Consider the following 11,391-nt stretch of genomic DNA (forward strand, 5'->3'; position numbering starts at 1 on the left):
TTGAACTGACAACAGTATTAGCATGGGAGCCAAGGAAAGGATCAGAGCACAGGGATAACAACCTATGCCACTGTGAAGGCTGAGAAAAACACATTCCGCTCAAGCTGAGACTGTGCTTTGCATCCACCAGTAATGTTTGAGAGTAAATTGGGACATTTCCTGAGGCAAGCCTCTGAAATGAAAACTAGTCTTTGTCCTTCCTCTGTTCTTTTCAAGATTTTAGCCTCAGAGAAATTGAAAAAATTGGGATTGTTTACCTTGGAAAGGAGACAAATAAGAGGCAACATGATAAAAGTATGTAACATAATGAATGATAGAAGAGAGATCAGAATCTTCTGTTCTCCATCAGTTACAAAAAGAATAAGGAGACACTGAATGAAATTGAAAAGTGGCAAGTTCAAACCTGATAAAAGGCAATATTTGTAATTAGACTGTGGAACTCAGTATCACATGAATTCATTGAGGCCACAAATGTAGTAAGTTTCAAAGCAGGATTGGATGTTTATAGGTGGATAACAAGAATATCTACAGTTGGAGCAGTTAATGCAAACAAAACATTTTAGAAAGGACAGAAATCTTGGACCTTAAACCAGTCTTTATTAGGGATTAGGACAAGACATTCATGGGGACAGATTATCCCACATCTGCCTGCTATTTGGTTTCTGCTCCTTCAGAAGCATCTGGTACTGGCCCTTGTAGGAGACAGTATGCTAGACTAGATGGGCCATAAGCCTGATCTAATATGGTCATTCCTCTGTTCCTGTATTTGCATTCATTTTGGTTTTATATAGAAAGAGCATTAGGATCATACTTTTTAAGATGAATCATCTTTTACACTCATCCACATATGGCTACCCCTTCAGGTTGTGTCACATGTTTTTATAGTGCTGTGTCTGTTGTGATTATTTAAAGGTAAAATAAAACAATTTTTAAAAGATCTTTTTTCTCTGTTGAACAAATTGCTTAATGAACCAAACCTTAACCTGCTGAGTATTATTTCAGAACAGATGTCTGTAACTCAAACCTTGTGAATCTGCCCATGCGGCTCCGTTCTTGAATCGCAGAGAACAACTGAGTGGGTGGATTCAGAACATGAAATTGCTGTGTGCACTCATGTTTTGTTTATGCAGCAATCGTTTCTAAAAGGTTTAAATTGGAACTTGTTTTAATGTTTGCCTTTGTGTGTGTGTGAGAGAGAGAGAGGGGAGGGTGTGGGGGGGTGGAAGAGAGAGAGAGATGAACCGTACGCACACGTAATATCAAGCAAACCAGAAGGTATTCTTTAAGAATATGTTCTGTAAATGTAAAACTGCAACATTAAAACATTCTACCGACACATTTATAGATTTAGTTAGAAAAAACAATTTAGCCCTGTGTACAGGTCAGCCAAGGGACTAGCTGTTTTTAAAAAGTGCCTCTGAATTTACTAATGCTTTACTGTTGTTATATGCTGAGCACAGGCACAGGTGATGCAGTGAGAAATACGTTCTTCAGTCTGTGATTGTCAGTGAGCATGTTTCTGTTCAACAGACTTAGCACCATTAAAAGTGAACAAAAACCAGATGCTGTCTTTAATCTTGACCTAGTTCAAAACACACAATTGATACAATTCTCATATTACTGGATTATATAAATTCATCCAAAATCTGTACTCTGTGTCTGATCCTGCCCCAAAAGTTTTTAGGTGGAGATTTTGAGGGAGCAGGATGCAGATGGGTGGAGGATCTCGTCCCCTTGTATCCATTGAATGCATTCAGAATTATTTTTCTTTTGTTTATTGTCTGTATCCTGGACATTTTTCTTTTAATTGAGGTTCCGATAGTACTGGGGCAGAATGACGGGTTTCAGGTGTTTCTAAACATATCGCAGTGAATTTTGTTTGGGGGAATCGGTATTTTATAATCTATATTTAATATGCTATTCATATTCTTGGAATGAACCTGCAAAAGTAAATTTAAAGAGCTAAGGACTTCATAATTTCATTATTACCTGTTCTACTACTGTAATAATGTTTCTGGTACAATAAAGAATGTGTTTTTAAAAGGTGATTTCTCTGTAATTATATTAATTGCTTAACAGAAAAGTTAAAATCTGTGAATATGTAGGTTACAATTAGCAATAAAATGTCACTTACTATTAACGTTCCAGGTGCTAACAGCGCTACAGGAGTTTATAATAAATGGTGCATTTACTATTTTGGGGCTTCTGTAATTGCTTTGTGTTCTCTACATATTACTAAACTACAAAGTAGAGGTGGATTTTCATTTAATTTTATTTTTCCAACAATCAAACATTGGTGTAAAGACTTGAATTAATTGCCAAATAGTTCAGTGTATGTTACCTTTAAGAATTTCAACAGAAAACAATCATAATCCTGAAACCACTGAACACAATTTCATTTTAAAATATGATTGTCTCTCAAATGGCCACTTTGGAAACAGGGTACCAGAAATCTTGCTGCCTTTGAAATCAATGGGAATTGTGCCCTTGCCTTTAATGGGAGCAGAACTGGACCCAAAGTTTCCACATTTGTACTGCAAAGTTTTGCCCTCCACATCCCTAAACGGAAGCCAGAGATGAAAATGTCATGCTCCTTGTGGTATTTTCCCTATATCATTCCATTGGTAATGGGGGATGAAGGACAACTATCTGGAACAAAAAGTGTTTATGAAACAAACATTGCAGCATTGTGCTTGTGTAGAGAACCAGGACGTTCAACTGATGAATCTGTTTTCTTGCCCAGGCTGAGTGAAGCACAAATGATAAATAAGCAGCATAGACTATGAAACATAAATTATATAAGATTTAATCATCTACAAAGTTATTTGAAATGGGAGGAAATTTGATATTTAAATGTGAGGAGCAAAAATTGTATCCTCCTGAGAAGGCTTAAAGGGCTAACTAAGGCCATTTCTACACTACAGGGACTATAGCACTGGACCTATTCTGCCATGACCCCATAGTGCCGATGCAGCCTACAGTAACAGAAAGGGTTTTTCTGTCATTGTAGGAACACCACATCCCTGAGCAAAGGTAGCTAGGTCAACAGAAGCATTCTTCCATCTACCTAGCTGCATCTACAGTGGGAGTTAGGTCGGGATAGCTACTGGGCCGTGGATTTTTTGCTATGTTGACCTAAATTTTAAGTGTAGATCAGACCTAATTGTTCCTTCATGTGGGAGGTAGTAGAGGTAGTACGGCCATTGCAGGTTCTGAGAATCAATCAGGAAGGGGGCTATAATTCTACACATGGTTGGTTATGCTGCTCTTTTGACTCACTTCTGGGATTGTGGTTGTGGGTGGGTCCTGTTCTGTACAACATATTCATAAGTGATCTGGAAAAAGAGGTATGCAGTGAGGTGGCAAAGTTTGCAGACCATACACAATTACTCAGGATAGTTAAGTCCAAAGCAGACTATGAAGAGTTACAAAGGAATCTCAAAAAACTGGGTGACAAAATGCCACATGAAATTCAATGTGGGTAAGTGCAAAGTAATGTACACTGAAAAACATAATCCCTATGATACATACAAAATGATGGGGGTCTAAATTAGCTGTTACCACTCAAAAAAGAGCTCTTGGAGTCATTGTTCTCTGAACACATCTGCTCAATGTGCAGCAGCAGTCAAAGAAGCTCAGAGAATGTTAGGAACCATTAGGAAAGGGATAGATAATGAGACAGAAAATATCATAATGCCTCTATATAAATCCCTGGTACACCCACACCTTGAATACTGCATGCAGTTCTGGTTGCCGCACATCAACAAAGCTATATCAGCATTGGAAAAGGTACAGAGAAGGGCAAAAAAATGATTAGGAGTGTGGCACAGCTTCCATATGAGGAGAGATTAAAAAAGTCTGGGACTGTTCATCTTAGAAAAGAGACGACTAAGGGGGGAATATGACAGAGGTCTATAAAATCATGACTGGTGTGGAGAAAGTGAATAAGGAAGTGTTATTTTGCTCTTCATATAACACAAGAACCAGGGGTCACCCAATGAAATTAATAGGCAGTAGGTTTAAAACAAACACAAAGAAGTACTTCTTCACACAACATGGAGTCAACCTATGGAACCCGTTGATGACCAAAATTATGACTGGATTCAAAAAAAGAATTAGATACGTTCATGGAGGATAGGTCCAGCAGTGGCTATTAATCAAGATGGGCAGGGATGCAACCCCATGTTCCAGGTGTCCCTAAATCTCTCACTGCCAGAAGCTGGGACAGGACAACAGGAAATGGATCAATTGATAATTGCACTATTCATTCTCTCTGAAGCATCTAGCACTGGCCATTGTCAGAAGACAGGATCCTGGGCTAGATGGAGCATTGGCTCTTCTTATGTTCTTAGAGCACAGTGGAATTCAGAACACTGGCAGAGCTCTCATAAGGGAGGCTATCATAGTATTTGCATACAATTATCTTTGCTTCTAACCAGTATTGCTAGCCTATCGCTTTCATAAGGATCAAATTCACCCAGTTTAACCAACAACAAACAGTACTTTAGGTTGGTTTCTATTTGGCTGAATTTAAAGAAAACAGGTCATATCTGAAGTCAGTAATGAAATTTCCACATTTCTAGATTAAACTGTCCTGCTATTCCACAAATGTTACTCATAGCAAATGATACCTGCTATATGAATCATATTGTATAACAGAGGTAACATTACTATAATAAACTATTGGCATGAGATCAGTGTCTCCAGCTTCAAAAATAAATGCATAACTTTGCCTTCAAATTATTCTCGATAAGGGTATTCCTATAGCACCAAGAGACCATTACCTTGCGATAACACCCTTTGTAACTGACTTTATCTGCTAATTATCTTCTTTGCAGTGTGGCTTAGCCTCAATGACATCCCATACAGGATGTAATTATACTAGTTTATCCTGTTTACAGATGGGCAAACTCAAGTGGTTTGGATTGGATGAAGTTTTTGGAATTTCTTGCAAGATTCTGGATGCCTCATACCACTGAATGGAAAATAAATATCATTTATTGTGTGGCAAGAAAACATTAATTCAAACAAGAATGATCTCAGGTATCCATGTTTTTGACGATTTACTCATGCTTGGACTGGTGATCTTCACTTCATGGCTTTAGCTCTCTTATTGTGTCCTTGACCACCCTGTACTCCTCTGTCACCCTCAAGTGCTTTCTCTGACGCACCATACCTGTGGCCTGTCTGCTCTACAAATAGTGCCCCTGATAGTGCAGCAGAGAGTATTATGTCATGAATATAAAAACAACGAGGAGTTCGGTGGCACCTGCATCTAAAGAAGTGGGTTTTTTACTCACGAAAGCTTATGACCAAATATATCTTTTAGTCTTTAAGGTGCCACTGGACTCCTCATTGTTTTTATGAATATAAAAGGATTCTTTTATTCTGGCTACTGGACATAGACAGACCCTGTAGTTCTCCTTGGTTCTCTATCGCCAGGACTTACTATTACAGACTGTGCTGCCTAGTGCTAATACATAGGTTCTCCCCAGAATTAAAAGTCACAGGATGGATTGCTGACTACACCACAGTGTAGATGGGACATAACTGTGTTTTGATCATGTCCCTGAAGCTTGCAATAGTCTTTTACAAGGCTTTAGAGGAGCAGAGATAAGAAGGATCTTTTGGGTAAATGAACTATGGGCCCATTGGTAGGGTTAAGGATTCAGTTGATTGGTGATCACCCAACAGGAGACAGAATGGCTTACAGAGAAGTTGCAGACCTCTGCAGGCAGGCTGGGCCACAAAGGGGTCAGAATCCTCCTCACTCACCTGAAAAAAGAATTCCCAGGAGCCCCCTCTACCTCATGGGACCCACCTCCAACAGGTCTGGGCTGGACTGGTGAGACAGTATCTTGGTGTGGCAGACGTGAGACCTTGGAAGTGTGGAAATTTCAAAATACTATTATATTGAGATGTGCCAGAGGCTATGGGCAAAGGGAATATTAATCAAAACTTTGTATCTATAAATGTGATAGGTATATTTGTGAGCTAGGGATTGTATTCTAGCTCTATGGGAGAGGGTTACCCAGATAGTGGGGGATAATCACTCCAAATCCTGGGATAGGTAAACTGCTCCAGAGTAGTACCATTCCCCTGGGGGAGTTGCCTATACTGTTCAGACCAGGGTCAAGAGGCCCAGAAGACAAAGAAAGGGCTTTTGGTATAAAGGGCCACCCTGAACTGACCGAAAGTCCCTCATTTGATCTTCAAACTGACATGAAACTGTAATCAAGAGAGCAACACCCAGCTGGAAGGGTTTGAAGGACTGGAACCTACCTTCATGTGGAAGAAGGGGGACACCTGGTAAGCTTAGCATGAGTGTAGATTCTTTATTGGTTTATGTTTTCTCTATGATACTTGTGCCCTAAATAAATGTACTGTGCTTTGTGAAAGCTGGCTCGTTACTGGTATACACTGTCAGAGCCCTTGGGAGAGAGCAGAACTGCAGGTATTGCACTAAGGTCAGATCTGCTGGGATAAATATGCTGACTTGTAAGGGGGCTGCAACCCTAAAATTCTGATCCGCGGCCAATGGGAGCTTCGGGGGAGGTACCACAGGCAAGAGCAGCGCGCGGAGCTCTCTGCCCCCCCTCTCCCACAGGGGCTGCAGGGACGTGATGCCGGCCGCTTCTGGGAGCGGCGTGGGGCTGAGGCTAGGGCGGGCAGGCAGGCAGGCAGGCAGGCAGGCAGCCTGCCCTGGCCCCGGCCCTGGAGCATGCTGCTGCCATCTCGGAGCCGCTCCAGGTAAGTGGCACCGGGCTGGAGCCCGAACCCCTCCTGCACCCCAGCTCCCTGCCCTGAGCCCCCTGCCGCACCCCAACCCCCTGCCCTGAGCCCCCTCATACACTGCGCACCCCTCCTCTGCCCCAACCCCTTGCCCTGAGCCGCTTCCTGCTCACCACACCTCCTCCACACTTCCCACTCCCTCCCGCACCCCAACCCCCTGCCCTGGCCCTGCATGCAATTTCCTCACCCAGATGTGGCCCTCGGGGCAAAAAGTTTGCCCACCCCTGCTCTAGTAAGACCAGTAAGGTCATATTCTGAGGCCTGAAGGAATGTGGGAAGGGAGCACTGGCACACTGATTGTTTTGTTGTTTGCTTTATTAAATATTGATCTTTTCTCCATCTCCAACAGTGTCCCCCCCTTAGTATCTTGCCTTTAGGTATTTTTGTAATACAGATTATATCCTGACTGGCTCCTTAGCTCTTTTAGAGCACTGGGGATATTGCTTATTGACATTGGTCTAGAAGGCAGAGTGACACCCTCTGTATGCACATCCTCAGGAGAGCTAGAGGCACTGCTTTGACATCATGAATGCCTTACACCAGATACAGTTGACACCAAACAGAGGATACTATAAACCAGGTCAGCAGCACCTCAACCCACAACCCCATGCCCCTTACATACACTGGCTAAGTGCCACCTAGTCGAATAAGCATTATATTAGGATTCCGGAAGTTTAGTTATTTAAATTCATTTATTTCCTTCTCTTCTTTCTCCGGGTTGTTAAATTATAAAATCATGTGTCCAGTGCTTCAGGCAGAAATGCATTAGGAATAAGATCCACAACCAACCGTTTCAAAAGATGCTTCAGTCCCATATATGGATGGAACCATGGGAACCATATTCCCAGTGCTATTAGAGAACCTTAGTTTAAGATCTTGTATATATTAAGTGTTCTCTAAGAGCTGACACTGTTTCATGCATAAACAAAGTAGACTTATTCAACATTACTCCTTGGATTTACCTCTACTTTTGGGGAGATTACAATCCTAAAGGAATTCTTAAGTGTGGATACATAAACCAGAATTCATTAAATGCAATCTGCATGTTGGATGGAGAAGGAAAAAATACAAGATCTAACAGTGAGCGTGTGGTGCTTTTTTTTTTCTTTTTTTTAAACTTCTGGTGAATAAATGCATGTTGTTACAATGGACTAATCTTGTTCCTCTCAACTCTGATTCTCTCAGAGTGAATAGTTTTCTGTCAATTGAAGACAGCAAATTCTTGGTTAAGTACTATAGGTTTATTTCCAAATCTTCAGCACAATCCTTGGTGATTCAGCTGAGCTTCTCTTCTGTTCTTTTTTTTAAGCAGGAGTAGCACCCTATGTAAACATACCCTATGTCCTTCATGAAAAGGATGGCAATACTTTGAGTATGGCAACAGGGAGCACATGGGTAAAGGGACCTTTCATTCTGCCAGCTTTGATTCATGACTTCTAAACACAAAGCTAGAGAGGCTGAGGCCTTGTGATCACTACTAATGTCATTGCGTTACAACATGATTGTGACTAGTCGAGTTAGCGATAATATCACTAGTGACAGGTCACGTTCAGCATTGTACCAGCTAGTCATGGTCAAACCCTAGGGCAGGGGATTTGCAACCATTTCTATACTGTGGCTCCATGTTACAACAGAGAGTTTTTGAACCCTCCTCCCAACTAGCCAGAAAGAGAGGGAGGGAAGTCACATCCCCTTTGACCCTGTCCCACAGGCCTTACTGAACCAAAACTCCCATTTGCTTCAATGGGAATTTTGCCTGAGTAAGAACTGCATCATCAGACCCTGAGTGTGCATGCAAAGAACCTGATTCTGCATTGCCTTGCACGTTTATGTAGTCTGTTCACAAAGAATGCTGACTGGTGTAAAATGCTACCAAATCAGAATAGTAGCATTTTACAGCCACCGATACAGGGTCCAAAGTGCGATATTTATGCAGTCTCCTGATCAGGAAAGGAACTGAAAAACTTGAAGCAGTATTGCTAATCCCCCCAAAATTGTGAGAATGACTTCGAAATCATGAGATTTTATAAAAATAATATATGTTGAAAGAGAAAAGGAGTACTCACGGCTGCTTCTCTGAAATATATGTTGAGTTCTTATTTGCCAGCTGGTGTTTGAGCCTTTAAGGTTTCTGGTTTCCAGCTTTCTCCCACAATCATGAGTGTTAGAAACTTATTTTTTAAAGCTTCTAATTGTCGCAAGGTGTCTATACCCCATTCTATTACGGCCACTAAGGGGTTAACAGGTAGGTGAGATAGTTCCTCAGCTGGAGCTAATTGCTGGGTCAGCAACACGTGGGGAAGGCTGCAGATCAGAGGAGAGGGTGGCTACTTGAGAGACTACCAAGATGTAATCTTTAGCAGTATACTGGAGGGAAGTATCCCAGTAAATTGGACTTCCAGAGAGGGAGAATCAGAGAATGTGAGTCTGGAAAAGGCCTACAAGAGAGATGAGTGAGTAAATAGAGAGGAATGTGAGGAACTGGTCCCAATGACTTAATGCTGGGTCTCTGGGCTGAAACCCAGAGGAGTGGGTCAGCCTGGGCTCCTCTACCATCCCCCCAAAAAGGGAATAGTAAAATGTCTTGGAGCAAAAGTGTCAAGACACAGCAGGGGACTGAGACTGTTGACTCATTGTTAGGGTCACTGGACTCCCGGTCTATCAGACTCCTGACCTGGCTGGAGTCATAAGAGGACTCTGCCTGGCACACGACCAACCAGCTGTTGGGGGTGGGAGCATAAATTGAAGCAGAGTTACTGTGATGCTACCCACAGTCACGACCGGGCATTGGCAGGTAAATGCACCTCTGGGCACTCACCTTACCCGTGGACTCCAGGAGTTGGGACATTATGAAAAACACCAAATATAGTGAGGTATGTGATAATATCATGAGTGCTGGCAACACAAGATCAGTGTGGTGGGTAGCTACAAGGAAATAAGTGAGGAGGATGTTGGGTTGTAGCAACACGGGCCAATGTAATGTGCCATATGCTTGCCACTGGAGAATCAGACATCACGGCTGGTGGGAGAGGGGAGAAAGGTTGAAATAACCTTTTGCACAGTGTCACAGAGAAGGGAGGAGAGAACCAAGGAGAACTGGGAGAAAGATGCAGAATGGAGAGGTTGGAGACACAGACACTGAGCCAGCATTGTGATGTCCATGACTGCTACACTGGCACACAGCCCCACTGATGTCAGTGGGACTCTGTGCAGCCACAGCAGTCTGCTGGTGTGGATCACAATGCAGGATTGGGGCCATAGAGAGAAGGGGGCAGAAAGGGGAAGGAAGACAAATGGGAAGAGAAGGAAATGGAATTGAGAGAAGAGCAAAGGGAAAGGAGAAGGAGTAAAACACTAGACAGAGAAAGGGAGCAAAGGCAGTGAAAGTGAGATGGACTGAAAGGCACAGTAAAGTCTCATTGTATTTGTCACTTGGCAACTGCCTACATTTAATTTTCATGACTTTCTAGTAGTCACGCTCACAAAGTCTCTTGTTACTGTCTTAGTGCCTGTCACAAATATGACTACTCAAGACTTGACTTTGTATTTAATTAGCATTTAATTTTTAAAGCCTCTTTTTCTCCTTTTCCCATGATAAATCTTCCATCTGCTCTCTCAAGGGTACTCTTTCGGTTCAGGTGTCAGATAAGTCACCAAGTGGGGGTCGGAGCAAAGCTTAATGCAATGATTCTCCACATGGGTCCTAACCTGGGACCTTCAGCACTGCAGCCCAAACCTACACCACTTGAATTAAAGAATTATCTAGGCTATTAAGTGGTAGCAGTAGTAGGCTGTTAACTTGTAGTAGACCAGCCGTCAAGGGTAGAGGTGCATTACCCACACTTTGCCAGTTCACAACATTAGTACTAAATTAGTTGACCGTATCAAGCATTTAAGAATCAACTGAAAAGAAATCAGGTAGTCCATTCCTATTCAGCTATGTAACTTAAGCTATCGCTTTGATGTGCTTACAAACCAAATTCTACCTTCAGATATTTGTACAGAACTGCCCCTAAAGTCAGTGGGAGCCAGGGACAAAAAACAGCCAACTGTTCCCTTCTTCTTAAACTCCTAAAAAATCTGATTGGACAAAGACTAAAACCAAGAAGAATTGGTTTTTGAGAAGCAATCCCGAGTCTTGGAACTAATTAATCTGACTGTTACTTATTAGTGTTAGTGAAGGAGAGAGGAAAAAGTAGTCATCTGTGCTTTGCTGATGATATTGACCTGATTGGATCATTGCAAGAAGAGGGGCAAAAATTGCTAAACGGGAAGCAGACTGGAAGTGGAGCGGTTAGGTCTAAGTAGATCACACGAATCTATAGACAATGGTCTGAAAAGACAAAGAGATTCCTGCTCAGATCTGAGGAGGCACTGGAGTACATTAAGCACGTGAACTATCTGAGTAGCATGACGCAAGGGACTCTAAACATCACTTAGGCATCTTCCATAGAATTGGACTAGTAACTGCTACTCTAGTGCCATTTGGAGAAGCAAAGGTATTACAATGAAGTGTAAAGTGCAGTCTCATCTTCAGCATCTTACCATATGCATGTGAGACATGGATGCTAAGGAAACAGGATATTAAAAGGCTTTCTG

The sequence above is a fragment of the Chelonia mydas genome, chromosome 3 (assembly GCF_015237465.2).
Source record: "Chelonia mydas isolate rCheMyd1 chromosome 3, rCheMyd1.pri.v2, whole genome shotgun sequence".
Lineage (NCBI taxonomy): Eukaryota > Metazoa > Chordata > Testudines > Cheloniidae > Chelonia > Chelonia mydas.